The sequence below is a fragment of the Symphalangus syndactylus genome, chromosome 6, assembly GCF_028878055.3.
Source record: "Symphalangus syndactylus isolate Jambi chromosome 6, NHGRI_mSymSyn1-v2.1_pri, whole genome shotgun sequence".
Lineage (NCBI taxonomy): Eukaryota > Metazoa > Chordata > Mammalia > Primates > Hylobatidae > Symphalangus > Symphalangus syndactylus.
The window spans coordinates 139,361,798-139,386,423 of record NC_072428.2 but is presented as its reverse complement, the minus strand read 5'-3'; the positions used below and the strand labels follow the sequence as shown (position 1 = coordinate 139,386,423).

At 38.8% G+C, this 24,626-nt stretch overlaps 1 protein-coding gene across 1 annotated transcript in view; it reads right to left on the bottom strand.

The window, feature by feature from the left end:
- The window catches only part of LOC129485490 (uncharacterized), a 254,453-nt gene that overhangs the window by 12,379 nt on the left and 217,448 nt on the right, over positions 1–24,626 (bottom strand). The gene's annotated exons all lie outside the window — the stretch shown is intronic.

Sequence of the window (24,626 nt, the reverse complement as noted above, 5' to 3'; positions counted from 1 at the left end):
GAACCTCTAACTGTCACCTTACACAGATAACGGGTCTTTGCAAATGTGATTAAGTTAAAGATCTTGAGATGGGGAGATTAATCTAGATTATTTGGATGGACCCTAAATGCAATAAATCAAGAGTATTTGTATAAAAGACAGGCAAAGAGAGATTTACAGAGAAGAAGGCAATATGACCACAGAGGCTAAGATTGAAGGGATGTGGGCACAAGCCAAGAAATGCCAACAGCCACAAGAAGCTAAAAGAAGCAAAGAGTGGGCTTTCCTCTAGGGACTATGATGGGAGTGAAGCCTGCTGACTCCTTGATTTAGGCCTGGTGAAACTCATTTTGGACTTCTGGCCTACAGAACCTGTAAAATAATAAATGTGTACTTTTAAGCCACCTAGTCTGGTTATTTGTCACAGCAGCCATAGGAAACTACAACTTCTATCCATATTATGCTAATAGTTTTTAATCATAAATAGATGTTGAATTTTTCAAATGCTGTTTGTGCATTGATTAAGAAGACTGTGTGATGTTGTGGGGTGGGGGGAGGGGGGAGGGACAGCATTAGGAGATACACCTAATGCTAAATGACGAGTTAATGGGTGCAGGAAATCAACATGGCACATGGATACATATGTAACAAACCTGCACATTGTGCACATGTACCCTAAAACCCTAAAGTATAATAAAAAAAAAAAAAGAAGAAGACTGTGTGATTCTTCTCCTTTATTCTATTAATGTAATGAATTATATTGATTTTCAAATGTTAACCTTTAATTCCTGGAATAAATCTGATCAGTCATGCTTTACCCTTTTAAATATTGTTGGATTCATCTGTTAATATTTTGTTTAGGATATTTTCATCTAGTTCACAAGATAGATTTACCTACAATTTTCTTCTCTTGTCTTTATCAGGTTTTAATATCAATGTAATATTGGCCTTATATAATATGTTAAGAAGTATGTCCTACGTTTCTAATTCCCTGAAAGGTTGTACGTAAGATTAATATTAGTTCTTCCTTACATATTTAGGAGAATTCACCAGTGAAGCCATCTGAGAATCAAGTTTTCTTTCTGGGAAGGCTTTTAGTTAGAGAATTTATTTAACAGATATAAGTGAATTCAATGTTTTATTTCTTCTTGGTCAGTTTTAATAAATTATGTTGTTAGGAATTTGAAAATTCCTTGAAAATTACATCTATTTTTTCAGATGTATTGGCATCAACTTGTTCATAAAATCTCTCTTTTATCTCTTTGTTGTCTCCAGGATCCGAAGTGCTCTTCCATTTTATTATTACTGATATTGGCTATATGTGCCTTGTTTTTTTCTCTCTCAATCAGTCTTGCTAATGACTTATCAATTTTGTTAGTCTTTTTCACTGACAAACATTGGCTTTGTTGATTCTATCTATAAATGTTTTGTTTCTGTTCTTCATTATTTATTTACTTTCTAAATCTTTTTTACCGATATATAATAGTTGTACATATTTTTGGGTACATGTGATATTTTGACACCTATATATAATGTATAATGATCAAACCTGGGTAATTTCACTATCCATCGCCTCAAACACTTATCTTGGGAACATTACAATTCTTCTCTCATAGCTATTTTGAAATCTATAATAATTATTGTTAATTATAGTTTCCCTATTTTACTATCAGACACTAGATCTTATTCTTTTGATGTAAGTGTATTTTTATACTCCTTAACAAACTTCTCTTCAGCCTTCCCTTCCTTCATCCCTCCCCAACTTCTGGTCATCACCACCCTACTCTCTACCTCCATGAGATTCACTATTTTAGCTCCCACATACGAGTGAGAAGATGCAGTATTTGTCTTTCCGTGCTTGGCTTATTTTACTTAACATAATGACCTCCAGTTCCATCCATCCTGCTGCAAATGATAGGATTTTATTCTTTTTTTATGGCTGAATAATATTATGTTATGTATGTAGACCACATTTTCTTTATCCATTCATATGTTAATGGCCACTTAGGTTGATTCCATATCTTGGCTATTGTGAATTTTGCTGCAATAAAGATAAGAATGTGGGTATCTCTTCAATATACTGATATCCCTTCTTTTGGATATATATACAGAAGTGGGATTGCTGGATCATATGATAGTTCAATTTGTAAGTTTTAGAGGAATCTCTACACTGTTCTCCATAATGGCTGTACGGCTTCACACTCCCACCAGTAGTAGATGAGGATTCCCCCTTCTCCATATCCTTGCCAGAATTTTTTCGTTTTTTTTGCTTGTTTGTTTGTTTGTTTTTCGAGACGGAGTCTCGCTCTGTCCCCAGGCTGGAGTGCAGTGGCGTGATCTCGGCTCACTGCAACCTCCACCTCCCAGGTTCAAGTGATTCTCCTGCCTCAGCCTCCCGAGTAGCTGGGACTACAGGCGCAGGCCACCATGCCCAGCTAATTTTTGTATTCTTAGTAGAGACGAGATTTCACCATGTTGGCCAGGATGGTCTCAATCTCTTGACCTCATGATCTGCCTGCCTCGGCCTCCCAAAGTGCTAGGATTACAGGCGTGAGCCACCGTGCCCAGCCCTTTTGTCTTTTTTATGATAGCCATTTTAACTGGGGTGAGATAATATTTTATTGTGCTTTTGAATTGCGTTTTCCTAATTATTAGTGATGTTGAGCAGTTTTTCATATACCTTTGGCCATTTGTACCATTTTTATGTCTTCTTGTAAGAAATGTCTATTCGGGTCTTTTGCGTGATTTTTAGTTAGGTCATTTGGTTTTTTTGCTATTGAGTTGTTTAAGTTTCTTACATATTCTGAGATATATAGATAGATAGATATAGATAGATGATAGATGATAGATAGATAGATAGATAGATAGATAGATAGATAGATAGATGATAGATAGATAGATGATAGATAGTTTGCAAATATTTTTTCCCATTCTTTATGTTGTTTCTTCATTTTGTTGATTGTTTCCTTTGCTGCGCAGAAGCTTTTTAGCTTGATGTAATCCCATTTATCTGTTTTTCCTTTTGTTGCCCATGTTTTTGAGTTCTTACCCAAAATCATCTTTGCCCATACCAATGTCTTTGTAATGTTTCCCCAATGTTTCCTTTCAGTAGTTTCATAGTTTTTGGTCTTACCTTTAAGAATTTAATCCATTTTCATTTGACTTTTGCACATGGTGAAAGATGGGAATATATTTTCATTCTTCTTCATATGTATATACAGTTTTCCCAGCACCATGTATTAAAGAGACTATCCTTTCCTCAATGTATGTTTTGGTGCCTTTGTCTAAAATGAGTTGGCTGTAAGTGCATGGATTTATTTCTGGGTCCTCTATTCTTTTCATTGGTTTACATGTCTGTTTTTATGCCAGTATCATGTTCAGGATCTTTTTTGGTTCCACACAAATTATAGGATATTTTTGTTATTTATGTGAAAATGTCATTGGTATTTTGATGGGGATTGCATTGAATCTGTATATTGCTTTGGGTAGCATAGACATTTTAACAATATTGATTCTTCTAATTCATGAGTATGGGATTTGTTTTCATTTTTTGGTGTCCTCTACAATTGATTTCATCAGTGTTTTACAGTTTTCCTTGTTGAGATCTTTTACTTCTTTGGTTAAATTGAGTTCCAAGTATTTTATTATTTTTTGTAAGCTGTTGTAAATGGGATTTTTTTCTTGATTTATTTTTCAAGTTGATTACTGTTAGTGCATAAAAATATTCCTGACTTTTGTATGTTGATTTTGTATTTTGCAACTTTACTGAATTTGTTCATCGTTTCTAAGAGTTTTTAGTGGAGACTTCAGGTGTTTCTAAATATAAGATCATATCATCTTCAAGAAAGGATAATTTGACTTCTTCCTTTCCAATTTTGATGCCCTTTCTTTCTTTATCTTGCTAACTTGCTATGCCTAGGACTTACAGTACTATGTTGAATAGAAGTAGAGAAAGTGGGCGTCCTTGTCTTTTCCCAGATCTTAGTGGAAAGGCTCTCAACTTTTCACTATTAAGTATGACATTAGCTGTGTGTTTGTTATATATGGCCTTTATCATGTTGAAGTACATTCCTCTGTATCCAATAGATTTTATCATGAAGAGATGTTGAATTTTATTGAATGCTTTTCAGCATCTATTGAAATTATCATATAGTTTTACCCTTAGTTTTGTTAATGCAATGTGTTACATTCATTCATTTACATATGTTGAACCATCCTTGCATCCCTGGTGAATGATTTTTTAAATGTGTTGTTGAATTCCATTTGCAAGTATTTTGTTGAGTGTTCTTGCATCTATGTTTATCAGTGATATTGGCCTATTGTTTTCTTTTGTTGTTATGGTGTCCTTGTCTGGTTTTGGTATCAGACTAATGCTGACCTCCTAGAATGAGTCTGGAAGTATTCTCGCCTCTTAAATTTGTTGAAATAGTTTGAGAAGAATTGGTATTAGTTCTTCATTAAATGGTTGGTAGAGTTCAGCAGTGAATTCATCATGTCCTGGGATTTTCTTCAATGAAAAAGTTTTTATTACTGTTTTGATCTCATTACCTGTTATTGGTATGTTCAAGTTTTTTTGTATCTTCATGGTTCAACTTTGGTAAGTTGTATGTGCCCAGGAATTTATCCTTTTCTTCTAAGTTTTCCAATTTATTGGCATATATTTGTCCATAGTAGTCTCTAATGGTCTTTTGTATTTCTGTGGTATCCCTTGTAATATTTTAATTTATTGATCTGGGTTTTCACTCTTCTTTTTGTAGTCTAGCTAAAGGTTTGTCAATTTTATCTTTGCAAAAAAACAACTTTTTTTCATTGATTTTTTAAATATTTCTTTTTAGTCTTAATATCATCTTTTTTGCTCTGATCTTTATTATTTCTTTCCTTCTACTACTTTGGGGTTTGCTTTGTTCCTCGTTTCTAGTTTCTTGAGGTGCACTGTTAGGTTGTTTATTTGAAGTCTTTCCATTTTTTAATGTAAGTGGTTATGGCTATAAACTTCACCCTTAATACTGCTTTTGCTGTATCCCATAGATTTTGGTATGTTGTATTTCCATTTTCATTTGTTTCAAATTCTTTAACAATTTCCTTCTTAGTTTCTTCATTGGCCCATTGGTCATTCAGGAGTATGTTGTGTAATTTCCATGTATCTGTACAGTTTTCATGGTGCCTCTTGTTATTGATTTCTAGTTTTATTCCATTGTGGTCAGAAAAAATACTTGATATGATCTTCACTGTTTTGAATTTGTTGAGATTTGTTGTGTGGCCTAACACATGGTCTATTCTGGAGAATGTCCTATGGACTGATGAGATAAATGTATTCTGCAGCAGTTGGTTTCAATGTTTTATAAATGCCTGTTAGGTCCACTTGGTCTACAGCAAAATTTAACTCCAATGTTTCTTTGTTGATTTTCTGCCTTGATTATATACCCGTTGCCAAAAGAGGGGTGTTGAAGTCCCTTACTATTATTGTATCGCAGTCTGTCTCTCCCTTTAGATATTTTAATACTTGTTTTATATATCTGGGTGATCCAGTGTTGAGTGCATATGTATTTATTATGGCTATATCCTCTTGCTGAATTGATACCTTTATCATTACGTAATGACCATTCTTGTTTCTTCTTACAGTTTTTGATTTAAAGTCTATTATATCATTCTCAGTAAACTATCGCAAGGACAAAAAACCAAACACCGCATGTTCTCACTCATAGGTGGGAATTGAACAATGAGAACTCATGGACACAAGAAGGGGAACATCACACTCCGGGGACTGTTGTGGGTTGGGGGGAGGGGGGAGGGACAGCATTAGGAGATATACCTAATGCTAAATGACGAGTTAATGGGTGCAGCAAACCAACACGGCACATGGATACATATGTAACAAACCTGCACATCATGCACATGTACCCTAAAACCTAAAGTATAATAATAAAAAACAAATAAATAAATAAAGTCTATTATATCTGATACAAATATATGATATACACTTTAGTTACTCCTGCTATTTTTTGTTTGTTTGTTTCCATGGCATATCTTTTTCCAACCCTTCACTTTCATTCTATCTGGGCTTTTATAGATGAAGTAAATTTCTTGTAGGCAATATATACTTAAGTCTTGTTGTTAAATCTATTCAGCCACTCTCTATCTTTTAATTGGAGAATTTAGTGCTTTTACCTTCAACGTTATTATTAAGGACTTACTGCTGCTATTTTGTTACTTGTTTTCTAGTTGTTTTCTAACTCCTGTCTTCCTTTGTGGTTAAGTGATTTTGTCTAGTAATATGTTTTAATTTGTTGCTTTTTATTTATTTCTATTTATTTATTTATTTTTGAGACAGAGTCTCGCTCTGTTGCCCAGGCTGGAGTGCAGTGGCAGGATCTCGGCTCACTGCAATTTCCACCTCCCAGGTTCATGCCATTCTCCTGCCTGAGCCTCCTGAGTAGCTGGGACTACAGATGCCTGCCACCATGCCTGGCTAATTTTTTTGTATTTTTAGTAGAGACGGGGTTTCACCATGTTAGCCAGGATGGCCTCGATCTCCTGACCTTGTGACCTGCCCGCCTCAGCCTCCCAAAGTGCTGGGATTACAGGTGTGAGCCACCGCGCCTGGGCTGCTTTTTATTTTTAATGTGTCTAGTATACATTTTTGTTTTGTGATTACAATTAGGCTTACAAAAAATTCCATAGTTATAACAAGTTTTTTAAAACTAATACCAGAATGGGGGTTGAAGATGGCAGATAGGAGGTGAGACTAGCTTGCAGCTCCCACTCAGATGGACAGAGCAGCATGTGGAGAATCACCTTGTGAACTTTTGCTCCAAGAGCTACCACATAAACATACCAAGAAAGCCAAGAGAATCCACAAGCCCACTGAAGGAACTGAATCAGTGCCGCAGACTCCCTGAGATGCCAAAAAACTGTAAGTCTGCTTGCTTTCCCAACAGGGAGGCTTGTGTTCTGGGGAAAGTTCTCAGCCCTGGTCACTGGCTGTCTTGAAATAGACTTGGTACTGTTGGGGGGCATGATGGGAGTGAGACTGACCTTTAGGACTGCAGGCTGCATGGGAGCAGGGTGCAGGGTGAGGCCTGTGACTGCTGAGAGAATGCTGAGAGAATTTGCCATTACCAAGCCAGCACTAGAATAACTGCTAAATGTAGCTCTAAATCTTAAAACAAGTCCTCAAAATACATAAAGCATAAATCTCACAGGACTTATAAAACAATAGCACAATTTAAAAAACCTAACAAGGTATTAAGGTAACTAATAGCACGATGAATAGAATAGTACCTCACATCTCAATACTAACATTGAATGTGAATGGCCAACATGCTCCACTTAAAAGATACAGAATGGCAGAATTGATCAAAATCCATCACCCAAGTTTCTGCTGTCTTTAGGAGACTCACCTGACACATAAAAACTCACATAAGGTAAAGGGGTGGAAAAAGATATTCCATGCAAATGAACAGCAAATGCAATCAAGAGTAACTATTCTTATATCAGACAAAACAAACTTTAAAGCAACAGCAGTTAAAAGAGACAAACAGGAGATTATATAATGATAAAAGGACTAGTTCAACAGGAAAATATCACAACTCTAAATATATATGCGCATAATGCTGGCACTCCCAAATTTATAAAACAATTACTACTGGACTTAAGGAGTGAGATAGACAGCAACACAATAATAGTGCAGGACTTTGATACTCCACTGACAGCACTAGATAGGTCATCAAGACAGAAAATCAACAAACAATGGACTTAATCTATATCCTACAACAAATGGACTTAACAGATATTTACAAACCATTCTACTCAACAACTAAAGAATATACATTCTTTTCATCACCACATGGAACATTCTCCAAGATAGACCATATTATAGGCCACAAAACAAGTCTCATTAAATTTAAGAAAATTAAAATTATATCAAGTACTCTCTCAGTCTACAGTGGAATAAAATTGGAAATCAACTCCAAAAGAAACCTTCAAAACCATGCAAAAACATGGAAATTAAATAACCTGCGCTTGAATGATTGTTGGATCAACAATGAAATCAAGATAGAAATTTAAAAATTCTTTGAACTGAACAATAATAGTAACACAACCTATCAAAACCTCTGGGATACAGCAAAAGTGATGCTAAGAGGAAAGTTCATAGCATTAAATACCTACATCAAAAAGTCTGAAGGAGCACACATAGACATCTAAGGTCACACCCCATGGAACTGGAGAAACAAGAACAATTCAAACCCAAACCCAGGAGAAGAACAGAGATAACAAAGATCAGAGCAGAACTAAATGAAATTGAAACAACAGCAACAACAAAAATACAAAAGATAAATGAAACAAAAAGCTGGTTCTTTGGAAAGATAAATAAAATTGATAGTCCATTAGCAAGATTAACCAAGAAAAGAAGAAAGAAGATCTAAATAAGCTCAGTAGAAACAAAATGGGAGATATTATAACTGATAGCACAGAAATACAAAGGATTATTCAAGGCTACTATGAACACCTTTACATGCATAAACTAGAAAACCTTGAGGAGACAGATAAATTCCCGGAAATGTACAACCCTCCTAGATTAAACCAGGAAGATACAGAATCTCTGAGCAGACCAACAACAAGTGGCAAGATTGAAATGGTAATTTAAAAAATTGCCAACACAAAAAAAAGTCCAGGACCAGATGGGTTCACATCAGAATTCTATCAGACATTCAAGGAATTGGTACCAATCCTATTGACACTATTCCAAAAGACAGAGAAAGAGGGACCCCTCCCTAAATCATTCTATGAAGTCAGTATCACCCTGATACCAAAACGAGGAAAGGACATAACAAGAAAAGGAAACAACCAATATCCCTGATGAACATAGATGCAAAAATCCTCAACAAAATACTAGCGAACCAAATCCAACAGCATACCAAAAAGATAATCCACCATGACCAAGTGGGTTTCATACCAGGGATGCAGGGATGGTTTAACATACATAAGTCAATAAATGTGATATACCACATAAGCAGAATAAAAAACAAAAATCACATGATCATCTCAATAGATGCAAGAAAAAGAAAAAAGCATTTGATAAAATCCAGCATCCCTGTAGGATTAAAATGCTCAGCAAAATTGGCATAGATGGGACATAACTTAATGTAATTAAAGCCATCTATGACAAACCCACAGCCAACATTATACTAAACAGGGAAGATCTGAAAACATTCCCCCTGATAATTGGAACAAGACAAGGATGGCACTTTCACCAATTTTCTTCAACATAGTACTGGAAGTCCTAACCAGAGCAATCAATCAGACAAGAGGAAGAAATAAAGGTCATCCAGATTGGTAAAGAAAAAGTCAAACTGTTGCTGTTTGCTGATGATATATTTGTATACCTAGAAAACACTAAAGACTCATTCAGAAAGCTCCTAGAACTGGTAAGTGAATTCAGCAAAGTTTCAGGATACAAAATTAATGTACACAAATCAGTAGCTCTGCTATACACCAACAGTGACCAAGCTGAGAAACAAATCAAGAACTCAACCCCTTTCACAATAGCTGCAAAAAAAATAAAATAAAATAAAATACTTAGAAATACACCTAACCAAGGATGTGAAAGACCTCTACAAGGAAAATTGCAAAACACTTCTGAAAGAAATAATAGATGACACAAACAAATGGAAACACATCCCATGCTCATAGATGGGTAGAATTAATATTGTGAAAATGACCACACTGCCAAAAGCAATATAAAAATTCAACACAATTCCCATCAAAATACTGCCACCATACTTCACAGAACTAGAAAAAACAATCCTACAATTCATATGGACCCAAAAAAGTGCCCACATAGCCAAAGTAAGACTAAGCAAAAGGAACAAACCTGGAGGCATCACATTACCTGACTCCAAACTATACTATAAGGCTACATTCGCCAAAACAGCATGGTACTGGTATAAAGGCACAGAGACCAATGGAACAGAATAGAGAACCCAGAAGTAAAACCAAATACTTAAAGCCAACTGATTTTTGACAAAGCAAACAAAACCATGAAGTGGAAAAAGGACACCCTTTTCAACAAATGGTGCTGGGATAATTGGCAAGCCACATGTAGAAGAATGAAACTGGATCCTCATCTCTCACCTTACAAAAAAATCAACTCAAGATGGATCAAAGACTTAAATCTAAGACCTGAAACCATAAAGATTCTAGATGACATTGGACAAACCCTTCTACACGTTGGCTTAGGCAAAGACTTTATGACCAACAACCCAAAAGCAAATGCAACAAAACCAAAAATAAATAGATGGGACTTAATTAAACTGAAAAGCTTCTACATAGCAAAAGAAATAATCAGCAGAGTTAACAGACAACCCACAGAATGGGAAAAAACTCTTCACAATCTACACATCTGACAAAGGGCTATATTCAGAATCTACAAAGAACTCAAACAAATCAGCAAGTAAAAAACAAATACTCCCATCAGAAAATGGGCTAAGGCATGAATACACAATTCTCAAAAGAAGATATGCAAATGGCCAACGAGCATACGGAAAAATGTTCAACATCACTAATTATCAGGGAAATGCAAATCAAAACCACAATGCAATACCACCTCACTCCTGCAAGAATGGCCACAATCAAAAAAATAAAAAAAAAGATGTTGGCATGAATGCAGTGAAAAGGGAACACTTTTACACTGTTGGTGGGAATGTAAACTGGTGCAACCACTATGAAAAACATTGTGGAGTTTCCTTAAAGAACTAAAAGTAGATCTACTGTTTGATCCAGCAGTCCCACTACTAGGTATCTACCCAGAGGAAAAGAAGTCATTATACAAGAAAAAATACTTGCACACACATGTTTATAGCAGCACAATTTGCAATTGCAAAAATATGGAATCAGCCCAAAAGTCCATCAATCAACAAGTAGATAAAGAAAACGTGGCATATATATACCATAGATTAATACTCAGCCATAAAAAGGAAAAAATAATGGCATTTGCAGCAACCTGGATGGAATTGGAGACTATTATTCTAAGTGAAGCAATTCAGGAATGGAAAACCAAACATCATATGTTCTCACTCATATGTGGGAGCTAAGCTATTAGGACACAAAAGCATAAGAATGAAACATTGCACTTTGGGGCCTTGGGGGAAAGGGTGGCAGGTGGTGATGGATAAAAAACTACACACTGGGTACAGTGTACACTGTTCAGGTGATGGGTACACTAAAAACTCAGAAATCACCACTAAAGATCTTATTCATGTAACCGAACACCACCTATTCCCCCCAAAACCTATTGAAATATAAAAATTTAAAAATTTTAAAAATAAATTTAAAAAATAAAAATAAAATAAGTAAATAAATAAAACATCTGAGGTAAACTGTTATCATCCTAGCATGTAGACTTCTGGTGGTCTAACTTGATCCAGGACAGAATTTGGAAATCTGAAAAAATGAATGACATGAACCTTGAAAATTATGCTAAGTAAAAGAAGACATTCACAAAGGACCACATATCACAAAATTTCATTTATAGAAAATGTTCCAAGTAGGCAAATCTAGAGATAGAAAGTAGATTAGTGATTGTGTAGGACTGGGGGATTTGGGTAACATACGGTGATGGCTACAAGGTATGGGTTACTTTTGGGAGTAATAAAAATGTTCTAAAGTTGATTGCAGTGACAGATGCACAAGTCTGTGAATATATTAAAACCATTGTATACTTTAAGTGAGTGAATTTTAGGGTATGTGAATTTAATCTCAATAAAGACTTTTCTTAAAGTGAAAAAAAAAAACTAATACTCTATTAGTTCATTCTACCCAAGACAGGGTAATTTATAAAGAAAAGAGGTTTAATTGACTCACAGTTCTGCATCTCTGGAGAGGCCTCAGGAAACTCACAATCATGGAGAAAGACACCTCTTCACAGGGTGGCAGGAGAGAGAATGAGTGCTAGCAGGGGAAATGCCAGGCACTTATAAAACCATCAAATCTTGTGAGACTCAGTCATTATCATGAGAACGGCATGAGTGAAACTGCCCCCATGACTCAATTACCTCCCACCAGGTCCCACCCTTGACATGTGGGTATCATGGGGATTACAATTCAAGGTGAGATTTCGGTAGGGACAAAGAGCCAAACTACATGAATACCAACTTAACTTTTATCGAAAAAAAAAACAAAACTATACACATTAACTCTCTCCCTTTTTGCCCCACATTTTGAATTTGTGATGTCACAATTTGCCCTTTCATATTGCCTATTTCTCAACAACATGTAGTAGATATCTTTTTTTTTTGTTTTTGAGACAGAGTCTCACTCTGTTGCCCAGGTTGGAGTGCAGTAGTGTGATCTCGGCTCACTGCAACCTCCTCCTCCCAGGTTCAAGTGATTCTCCTGCTTCACCCTCCTGAGTAGCTGAGATTACAGCCACCTGCTACCATGCCTGGCTAATTTTTGTATTTTTAGTAGAGACAAGTTTCACCATGCTGGCCAGGCTGGTCTTGAACTCCTGACCTCAGGGGATCCACCCACCTCGGCCTCCCAAAGTGCTGGGATTACAGGTTTCAGCCACCATACCCAGCTTAGTAATTATCATTTTTAATAGTTTTGTCTTTTAGTCTACTTAGTAAAGATATAAATGGTTTATACACCACAATTACAATATTAGTGTAACAATTACATTAGCATCCTTTCCTTTCAGATTGAAGAACTTCCTTTAGCATTTCTTAGAGGACAGTTCTGGTAATGATAAATTTCCTCAGCTTTTGTTTGTCTGGGAAAGTATTTCTCTCTTCTTCATTTCTAAAGGACAGCATTCCTGGGTATAATATTCTTAGTTTACGGCCTTTTTTCTTCAGCATTCTGAATATATCATTCCACCCCTTTCTGGCCTGTAAGTTTTCTGCTGAGAAGCGTGCTTCCATGCATACTGCATCTCCCTTACATGTTACTTGCTTCTTTTCTCTCACTACTTTCAGGATCTTCTCTTTTTCTTTGACCTTTGAGAGTTTGATTATAACAAGTCTTAGGATATTCTTATTTGGGTTGAATCTCACTGATGACCTTTGACTTTACTGTACCTGAGTATTTATATCATTCTCCAGGTTTGGAAAGTTTTCTGCTATTTCTTTGAATAAGCTTTCTACACCTTCATGTTTCTTAGTTTCCTCCTTAGCTTCAACAACCTGAATGCTTGCTCTTTTGATGTTGTCCCATAGGACCTGTCAGCTTTCTTCATTTTTTCAAACTTTTTGCTCCTCTGATGTGTACTTTCAAATAGTTGATCTTTGAGCTTGATTCTTTCTTCAGTTTCATCAATTCTGTTATTGATGATCTCTATTGCATTTTTCATTTTATTCACTGTGTTTTTCAGCTCCAGGATTTCTGTTTGGTTTTTTAAAATTATTTCAATCTCTGACAAATTTCTGAATTGGCTCTATGTGCTTTCTCGAAGTTCATTGAGCTTCTTTTAAATAGCTGGGGTTTTTGTTGTTGTTGTTTGTTTCTTTTTTAGATGAAGTCTCACTCTGTCGCCTAAGCTGGAATGCAGTGGTGCAATCTTGGCTCACTGCAACCTCTGCCTCCTGGGTTCAAGCAATTCTACTGCATCAGCCTCCCAAGCAGCTAGGACTACAGGCACACACCGCCATGCCCAGCTAATTTTTGTATGGTTAGTAGAGACAGGGTTTCACTATGTTGACCAGGCTGGTCTCGAATTCCTGACATTGTGATCCGCCCGCCTCAGCCTCCCAAAGTGTTGGGATTACAGACATGAGCCACTGCGCCTGGCCTAAATAGCTCTTTTAAATTCTTTGGCTGAGAGATTACATATCTTCATCACTTTAGGGTCAGTCTCTGTCACCTTATTTTGTATGTTAGTAAGGTCATATTTCCCTGAATGTTCTTGATGCTTGTGCATGTGTGACAATGTCTTTGGATTAAGGGGTTAGGTATTTATTTTAGTCTTTATAGCCTGGCTTTGTTCGTGCCTGTCCTTCAGGTCTTCCAGGGATTCTAAGAACTAACTGTTGAGTTTCCTTAGACTGTGACCACTGCAGCCATCTCAGCAACAGAGGATACTCTAAACTCAGGCTTACCACAAGTCTCACAAGGACTTCTAGGTTGATGTGGCTTTCCAGGTCCGATAAACCTGGGTAAGATCCAGCATTCCTGGAATGCTGGCCAGGAACCTGAGTCCACAAGACTGTCCTGGTGGCCCAGATGGGCATGCTTCTCAGCAGGCCTCTGCATGGGTAGGATGGGTCCCCAAAAATAGTGAGATGGGCTGAAGTTAAGATTGCCCCCTGCTCAGGATCTTCTGTGGGACACAGGCTGGTCGGCCTGTCTCATTGGCTCAGATGGGCATGCATCACCCAGCAGGTCCCTGCACAACCAGGGTTATTCCTTGACTACAACAGGAGGGACCAGAGCTGAGACTTGTTCCCCTCGGGATCTGCAGTGGAACAGAGGCTATCACATTGGCTTATAGAGGCAGGCATCTCCCAGCAGGTCCCTGCATAGACAGGATAGTCTCTCAACTGCAGCAGGAGGGGATAGAGATGAGACCAGGCCCCCTGAGGATCTGTTGTATGGCAAAAGCTGGAGAGCCTACCCTCACTGGCTTAGGGGAGTATGTGTGTCCTGGAAAGTCCCTGCACAGACAAGATAGTTCCTTGATTGCAGCAGGAGTTGCTGGGGCTAGGATTGGGCCCCCTTGGGATGTGCTGTGAGACAGAAGCTGGAGAGCCTGTCTCAGTGGCCCAGACAAGTATAGGTTTCCCAGCAGATCTAAGCACAGAGAGGATCATTCTCTGATTGCAGCAGGAGGGCCAGAGCTGAAGCTGGATCCCCTTGGGATCTCTGGTGAGATGGAGGTTGGCAAGCCCAACAAGGAGGCCCAGACTCCTGAGTTGTGAGATATGGGCAAGTCTCCCTCCAGATCCTTGTGTGAGCAGCTCTGAGCTGGGATTTTAGCTAAGGAGAGCTGTAGCTGAGTTACAGGGCAACTTTCAGGTTCACCGCCATAACCAATGTCAGTGGGCAGATGAGCTTTTCCACCGAGGCAGTAGTGTATGCAGTTCCTCCTGGCCCCTTAGCAGATGGTTTCTGTTACAGGCTCAAAGCCAAATGGAGCTATAGCCAGGACCTTGGAGGACAGTCATTTCAGAGCTTGAACCCAAGAGCAAGTTTGATGAATCAGCCACCTGGGTGTTAATCTGTACTCTCAAAATGACCCTCCAAGGTCTGCGACTCCACTGAGGTTTCACAAACACCTACCTGAATCCTGAGGCTCCCACAGACAGATTTCTGACTGTTGATGCATGTAGAATTATTGTTGTTGTCTTTGTTGTGGGGGTATATGAGTGGATTACCTTCTGTTCTGCCATCTTGGTGATGTCGCTCTGTTTTTGTCTTTATTATTTCATTTCTTCTACATTGTTCAGGTTTAATTTGTTTCTTTTTCTAGTGTAGTGGTATGGCTACTTATATGGTTTTTTGGCCTTTCTTCCTAATATGTGAATTTAAGGATTTAAATTTCCCTCTAAGCATGGCTTGAGCTGTAATGTGCAAACTTTACATATGTTTGATTTTCATTTTATCATTTTCTTCAAAGTATTTTCTAATTTCTATGAGTTATTTAGAAGCGTATTGTTTGATTTCCAAACATTTGAGGATTATCTCGTCATGTTTTTGTTATGGATTTCAAGCTTATTCTACTGTGGCCAAGAATATAGTTTATTAGTTCAGTCTTCCAAAATTTGTTGAAGCTTGCTTGATGACCTAACATATGGTCAATTTTGGTAAATTTTCCATGTGTACTTAAATGAAAGCTTATTCTTCAATCATTGCATACTGTTTTATACTTGTAAAGTAGATCAAAATTTTTTATTTGAGACAGGGTCTTGCTATGTTGCCCGGGCTGTTCTCAGGCTCCTAAGCTCAAGTGATCCTCCCAACTCAGCCTCTGAAGTAGCTGGACTACAGGCATGCATCACTGTGCCCAGCTTAGAAAAAAATTATTAACTGAGATTTTTCAGGCCCCCCATCTTTTCTAATTTTCCCCACTGTTTCTATCAGTTATGGAAAGAGGTTATTAAAATCACCCACTCTTCAGAACAATTGGCTTTGAATATCTAATTTTAAAACAAATAAAATAAAATAAAATCACCCACTATGATTATATATTTAAACACTTTTTCTTTTAGTTCTCTTAATTATTGCTTTATCTATTTTGAGACTGTGATATTCTGTGCACTGAAATTTAAATTTGTTTTAATGTTTCTGATGAGTTGACCTTGGTATCATTATGAAATATCTCTATAGGAATGCTTCTTGTTTAAAATATAATTTGTGGACTATGACTTTACCTACTTCCTTTTTGTTAGGTTTGCATGGTACATATTTTCCCCGTTATTTTATGTTACATATCTTCATCTCTAAAGTATGTCTCCTATAATTTCATTTTTTGGAAATTACATTAATTCTAATTTTAGAAATTTTTGTTTTTAATTACTTCATTTCACTTAATTACTGATATATTTGCTTTTATATGTTATTATTATTATTTGTTTTTCATTGTCTCAACTCTTCTATATTCCTTTTTCTCTACTTTTTAAAATCTTCTTTGCTAGTTATTGTAGTGAGCTAAATAGTGTTCCTCCAAAATTCATGTCCATCCAGAACCTCAGAATGTTACCTTATTTGGAAATAGTTTTTATAGATGTAATTAAAGTAGAGCTTAGAGTGGGCTATAAGTCAAATGATGATAATGCCCTTATAAGAGACAGAAAAGGACACACAGACCGCACAGACACATAGGTAAGGCCATGTGAAGACAAAGGCAGGGATTGGAGTGATGCAGCCACAAGCCAAGGAATGCCAGAAGCCACCAGACAAGGAAGCACCCTCTCCAGAACCTTTGATGGGAGTGTGGCCCTGCTCCCAAAATGCCCTGATTTTGGTCTTCTGGCCTCCTGAGCCATAAGAGAGTAAATTTCTGTTGTTTTAAGCCACCCAGTTTGTGGTAATCTGTTATAGTGTCCCTAGAAAACTAATTTATATGTTCTTTTACTATTCCTTCAGCGTTTTAGGTGTTACAATACACAACCATGACTTATTAAAATCTTATTTAAGTTACTACTCTTAACACTTGGACAATATAGGATGTTACAACATTTTAAGTCCATTTACTCTCTATCTTGCCTTTTCTATTATTTTTATCATATTTTGAAAAACCTGACTATAATTTAAAGATGAAACACGTTATTATTATTATTATTTATTATTATTGCTTTACATAGTCGAAATTAATGCAGACTTACATGGATATTTACTTGTTTTGTTGCTCTTCATTCCTTTCTGCATTTACGCCTTCTTTCATCTGACTCATCTTTCTTTTACCTTAAAAACTCCCCCTCTTTATTTTCTTTAGTAAGGATATGCTGCTAACAAATTATCTGTTTTTGCTTTTTGGAAGTGTCTTTATTTTATGTTTGTGTTTGAAGGATACTTTTGTTGGGTATAGAATTGTAGGTTGTCAGTTATTTTCTTTCAGTCCTTTCAAAGTGTCATTCTGTTGTCCTTTGGCTTCCATCTTTCTGTTGGAAGTTAGTGACAGGTCTTATTTTATGTTATTTTGAAATGAATGTCCTTTTTTATCTGGCTACATATAATATTTCCTTTTGTCCTTCGGTTTTCAGTTGTTTGTCTGTGAGTCTAGGCCTAGTTTCCCTTTTTTGTAAGTGAGGGTTCTTTTTTTTTAATAGACTATTTTTAAGAACAGTTTTAGGTTAACAGCAAAATTAAGCAGAAGGTACAGAGAGTTCCCATGATAAATAAACCATACTATGTTTATCAGTTCACATCATTCCCTTTTTATTTATTCTAATTGGAATTTGTAACTCATGCAAGTTGCACTTGTCTCATTTCATTTGTTTTGAAAAATTATTGGTCAATATCTCTTTATGTATTACTCCTACCTCTTTTCTCTTTCTCCTGTCTTTCTGGGTTTCTGATTATGCATATGTTACGCCATTTCTCCATGTCCCATATTCTCTTTTAGATTTTATGTATTTTTCACTATTTGTCTCTCTCTGTGCATCAGTCTGGATATTTTCTTCTGACCTGCATTCTGGTTTACTAATTCTTGCTTCAGCTGTGCCCACTGTGCTGTTAAACTCATCTACTAAGTTATTTATTTATATTATAGAATGACTGATTCTTTTTATCATATCTAATTCTCCATTGAAATTATCCATCAGGTCATTTATTAATCACATTGAAACTTATAAATAACAGTTAACCTAAAGTCTATGTCTGGTAACTTTACTATGTGGCTTTCTCATGAATTTGTATCTATCCTCTGTGTTTCTCTTGATTCTCACTCAATTTTATCTTTTTGCATATTTAGTTGTCTTTGATTGAGTGACAGATACTATATTTGAAAATGTAATATTTTGAGGTTGTACAAGATGTTATCTTCTTTCAGAGAAATTTGCTTTTCCTCCTGTCAGGCAGTTACAGTAGAAGCAGATTATCATAGATCAATCTGGGAATTATATGATTCCAAATTTGATGTGAGTTTTTATGAAGCTGATCTAGCCCTGCAAGGGTCAAAGCTGAAAGGGTGGTGTGTTTATCAGGGCCTCTTTTCTCAACAATGAGAGCTCCAATTTGTCCTCTTGCTATCTCACCTGAACTTTTGTGCTTATCTCTTGGTATTAGCCACACTCCTTTTACAGCAACCAGTCATAAAACCTCAAGAGTAATCTTTCAAAATACCTAATTCTCCCTCCTCAGAATTTATCAGCTACTCTCCAATTCCTATATCAGTGGTTTCCAAAGTGTGTTCTGTGGAAATTCTTCTAGAACTTCCAGTAGGGATGTGGAAGTGCTGCCAGGGGGCTTGTGAACTCCCCCTTCACACACACACATATACACACACACAGAGAGAGAGAGAGAGAGAGACTCCCACAGGGCAGTTTCTCATTGATCTGATTTCTATATTGCACTTCTCAGATTTTTATTTGAAGAAAGGGGCTTGGAGCTAAAATGATTTGATAGCACTTGACTTACATATAGCATCTAAATTATGTGCATGAGGCCGGGTACAGTGGTTCATGCCTATAATCCTAACACTTTGAAAGGCCAAGACAGGTGGATTGCTTGAGCTCGGGAATTCAAGACCAGCCTGAGCAACATGGCAAAAACCCATCTCCACCAACAAACAAAATTAGCCAGGTGTGGTGGCGTATACCTGTAGTCCCAGCTATTCAGGAGGCTGAGGCAAGAGGATTGCTTGAGCCCAGAAGGTTGAGGCTACAGTGAGCCAAGATCATGCCACTGCATTCCAGCCCAGGAGACAAAGTGAGACCCTGTCTCAAAAAAATTGTAAAAATTACAATAAATTATGAACATGGTATACAGAACTACTTATGATCTCACCTCAGTCTTATTTCTCACCTCTCATCCCTCACCCCATCCTATGGCCACCCACCATCCTAACCATACTGAATTTTCTTGTCATTCTCTATGCATGGTCCAATTCCCCCATATTTCAGACATTCTATTTCCTGTCTGGAATATTCCTTGACCGAAGTTTGTTTAGCAAACATCTACTGATCCTTCTCTGTTCAGTTCAAGTTACCTCCTTTGAGAAGCGATCCCTGACTCCCAGGCAAGACTTAGCACTCCTTATTCACTCTCCTGAATTTTGTTTTCACATCTATCCCCTTATTTTTGTGGATTTGCACATCCATCTCCGACTAGACAGTGAGCTCTTTGAGGCAAGGACTGCAGCTTTCATCTTTGTGCTGAACCCTGGGCAGTTTTTGTTGAACAAAGGACCATGCATACTTGGACAATCATAATTTCACATATTCTCTTTTATTCAAATGAATGCATAAATTGGCCCATATTTTTCTATATTTGAGGTCCAAATTGCATCTCCCAGACTATCTCTTAGCACCAATAAATGACATAAAGATCTCTTGTTATATCAAAAACCCCGAGTTTTCTGTTTAGAAAATACTGTCACCTTGATTACATATGTTTCACGTATATAATCTGGCTGAGGACCCAGTAAGTCCCACTGAGGACTCAGTATAGACTTGTTGACTAATTTCTACTGAGGGGTTTTGTCCCTAGCCAAGCTCAAAAGGACTCAGTGTCCCTATAAAATATTCTTCATTTCATCTGGCTAGGCTTTGATGTGACAGGCTTCCCCCACTCTGAAAGCCATGAGGGACTATTGTGAGGTCCTCAAAAATTGACGACTCAAAGGTCAGCACTATAAAAATTCAAAATCTCTTGTAAATATGAGTCAGTATCTGAGTAATAAGCTTGTTTCTATTATAATTAATAATATCGCTGGAGTGGGCCATGTTCTGCACAGTAAGTACTCCTTAAGAAATCTAATTTTTGTACCTAGAACACTATTTTCAAAAGCTGTGGAGATTTTACTTATGGGAAAATTCAATAACTTTAGTTATTAAAAATTTTTAATGAATCTAAAAACAAAACTCTGATGCTTGTTTCATATGTCTGGATTTTTCCATATTTCCATATTTGGAGCAAACTCCAAATATGGAAGTGCCTCCTATATTCTTTTACCATCCACCTCATCTCCACTGGCACAAGGTGACCTCACTCCTACCCTGGAGAGCTCAGGTGCAGAGACTTGCACTCTGCTGAGGGCGTCTAGAATGCCCTGTTGTTTATTCCTGTCGCTCAAAGCTCTGACCCCAGAGAAGATGCCAGGGCCCTGGGATGGGTCACTCTCTAAGTTGTTGTCAGTCATAAACACCCTTGGTGTAGGCAGGTTTTAACATCACCATATCAGAATAACTGAGGCTACAGAAGCTTCTAGAAAACTTGTAAGGCAATCATGGACGCCAGGGCACTGAAACTTCCTCCACACATTTGCCACTTGCCCACCTTGCCTCTGGCTTTCTAATGCCACATCAGGATCTTACCTCCAAGTTGGCAGAGGGTGATGCCATCATGGTGGAAACTCAGCAACACCTGAGATGCCTGTAGCTCTGCTTCTCAGATGGAGGCACGGACCCCCTGAAAGGGAGGTCCAGAGTGAGGAGGGATGTGGGAGTGATACAGGAGGGAGGCAGGAAAGTGCTGGGTAGAGAAAGGCAGGGTCCCTGGCAAAGGCTCTACCCTCAGGCCCGTGCCCACTGACCTAGGTGAGGACAGGTATTTCTGTTTCTATGCCCAAATGTTGCATTTCCAAGACCACCCTGGCCTGCCACACACCCCATCCTGTGCCTTTAAAAACTCTGAGACCCTAGTGGACACAGACACAAGCAGTTGGACATCGAGAGAAACTCAACAGCAGAAGAACACACTGGCAGACACCAGCAGACGCCAGCAGGCCGTCTGTGACAGGACGACATGGAGTTCAGCCGAGGCCAGTCAGAGGAGGGCCCGGCCACTGGGCAGCCCGACTCCAGGGAAAGGCCACCTTCGCACTCCATCCTCCTTCTGGCCTCTCCATCCACCTCACTGAGAGCTACCACCACTTAATAAAAAACCTTGCACCCATCCCCCAAGCCCACGCATGATCTAATTTTTCTGGCACACTAAGGCAAGAACTCCAGGATACAGCAAGCCCTCTGTCCTTGTGATAAGGCAAAGGGTCTAATCGAGCTGCTGCCTGTGGATGGCTAAACTGAAAGAGCACACGGTAACACACACCCACTGGGGCTTCAGGAGCTGTAAACACTCTACCCTAGATGCTGCTGTGGGGTTGGAGCCCCACAACCTGCCTGCCTACATGCTCCCGCTAGAGGTTTGAGCAGCGGGGCACCGATGAAGTGAGCCACAGCCCCCATCTCACAGCCTGAGAGGGGGATGAGGGAATTGTTCCCATTTCAGGAGCAAGAGAGGGGTTTTGAAACATCAAATAAATTTTTTACTGTGGTCAATAAATCAAAATAATGTTTTTAAATTAAAACAAGCACAGAAGTTTTATAAAGGAGACAAGATTTACATCGATTGTTAAAGTATGACAATTCATCACAACTTCTGGCTCACCGAGGGCCATTTCAGGCAGCGTCCAGACCCACAGGACATACATTCACTTTTCTCTGTATGCAAGGGCTCTGGTATAGAATATTTTTGAGGCACTGGCCTCCAGCCAGCCAACCCCAGACGATTGTGTCTCTCAGCTCCTAGCAGAAGAAGGAAAGGAGGTAGCTCCTCAGAGCCATGGTCCTGACCATCCCCATCTGCAAATTTCACTGAGGGATTTGATGCAGGAACTTGGCACTGGCTCCATGGGAGAGACTCCAGGGCCAGCTGCAAGTTCTCCAGCACTTCACCACATCTAACCGCTGCAGGGTAACGCTCAATGTGAAAGCACTCAGACAGCGTAAGTGAAGTTAAGCTCGAACAGACACCATCTGGAGCCCAAGGCTGCCTGCTGCAATGCCTGGCCAACTTTCACCATGCCTTTGTATCTGTCCGGATAGGCTAGGTTAAACTGTGGAACAAGCCACCCCCAAACCATGTTACAACAAAAAGTTTCATGTCCATGCTGTAAGTAGCTCATCATGGGGTGGCTGGGGATTCTACTCAATGTCCCCTGCCTCCAGGATGCAGGCAAATACAGCACCCACCTCCTCAAATATTGCTGGGTTACCATAGTAGAGGGAAAGAAAAAACATCAGCCAGAACTTGTCATATGGTCCAACCCAGCCAGAAGAAACCAGGAAGTGCCATCTAGCCATGTTCTTCAAGGGAAACCAGCTGGAAATATTTAGTGGGCAGCAATGATTACCACAATCTTTTTGAAAACCCCAAGCCTGAACTTTTAGGTTGTGTGCCTGGTCCCAGGGGAAAAGTTCAGGCCTAAGGGAGCAGCTGGAAGAATAGAGGTCCATCTGTTCTGCTGTACCTGCTGGAGTATAGGAAGCACTCACAGGGGTGCATGGGTCCGTAGCCCCTACATCTACACAGTCTGCACGCAGTCTGAACCACACACTTCCTGCCTCCCTGACACCTTGAGTTGACATGTGGTCTCATGTTCTCCAGCCCTTCCAGGCTCCTTCTGGGTGTGTTGAAAATGCTTTATGACTTTTTTTCCAGGAATACTCAGCAGGAAGGTGGAGACTGTAGGGGCTGCAGAAGTATTAGGGCAGAGGAGGGGGATGATTCTTTGGACCACAGTTTATCATACCACACAGAGCAATCAATTAAGACTTGTACTAAATCATTACTTTATGTTGCCCAAACCTGCCCAGTATTAGACACTGCAGGAGAGAAGAGAAATAAGATATAGTCCCTGCTCTCAAGGAACTTATAATCCAAGAGGTGAGTTAGGAACTATTACCTTGTATTGTAATTTTTTTCTCAGTGCCAAATGAATGGCACCGAGAATAAAAATTATTAGAGTTGGGACAATGCAGAGCTTGCTGCAGGTGTGATTGGCATGGAGAGACTTAACTGGAAGAATCAGGGCATATGCTGGTCTGGAAAAGGTGTGAGAACTTTGGGTGGGCAAGAGGAGAGGGGAAAAGCATGAGGAAAGGCACAGGAGTGAAAACTCTCATGCCTGCTTTTGACACCTGTGCCCAAAATGGAGGGAAAGGCTTTGGAAGCCTCATATATCAATCCAAGGAGGTTTATCTTCGTTCTTTTTACAAATAGAGGCTGGAAGACCAGCACCAGAGATGCTTTGCGATAGAACCCTGTCTTCAGTGGAGGACAGAGCAAGTCATCATTACCCTAACTTGGCTGTCTGCAGAGCCCCACCTTCACCCTTACCTCGACCCCTACAAGGAACTTGTTAAAAACAGATCTTCTTTTAAAATAAGTTTTATCCACAATACTCAGGACCCATCCCAAATACATTTTGATTCAGTAGATATGAGACAGGATCCAGAAATCCATATCCTTCACAAGCTTCCCCAGAGACTGATGCAGCTGCTCTGAGCGCCAGGCTTGGAAATTACTACCTAGAAATGACGCTGGCATATCCGACTCAGCCTGTCAAAAGTGGACTTTTTAAATTGCACACTAAAAATGTCTCTTATTTCTAATCACTGTATTTCTGTTGCAGGTGCACTCTCCGTCCATTTCACCCAATGCCTTAGGGCTGTTCTGGAATTCTTTTTTTCTTTTCTTTTTTAAGATAGCGTCTTGCTCTGTCGCCGAGGTTGGAGTGCAGTGGTGTGATCTCTGCTCACTGCAACCTCTGCCTCCTGGGTTCAAGCGATTCTCGTACCTCGGCCTCCCTAGTAGTTGGGATTACAGGTGCGTGCCACCACGCCTCGCTAATTTTTTCTATTTTTAGTAGAGACGGGGTTTTGTCATGTTGCTCAGGCTGATCTCAAACTCCTGAGCTCAGGCAATCCACCCACCTTGGCCTCCCAAAGTGTTAGAATTAGAGGCGTGAGCCACTGCGCCCGGCCCTAAAATGCTTTGTATCTTCCTACATGAATTTTTTTTAGGCTGTCATCCAGCTCACACCTCTACTACCACCCTCTGGTCTGAAATGCTCTCTGCCTATCGATATTTTGCCAATTCTTCAAGATCCAGCTCCAATTTTATCTATTCTGTAAGGTCTGCCTTCTTTGAAAAAGATTACAGATCTCTCGCATATTTTCTTATCAGTGTGTGCTAGGCAGTTGGCTAGT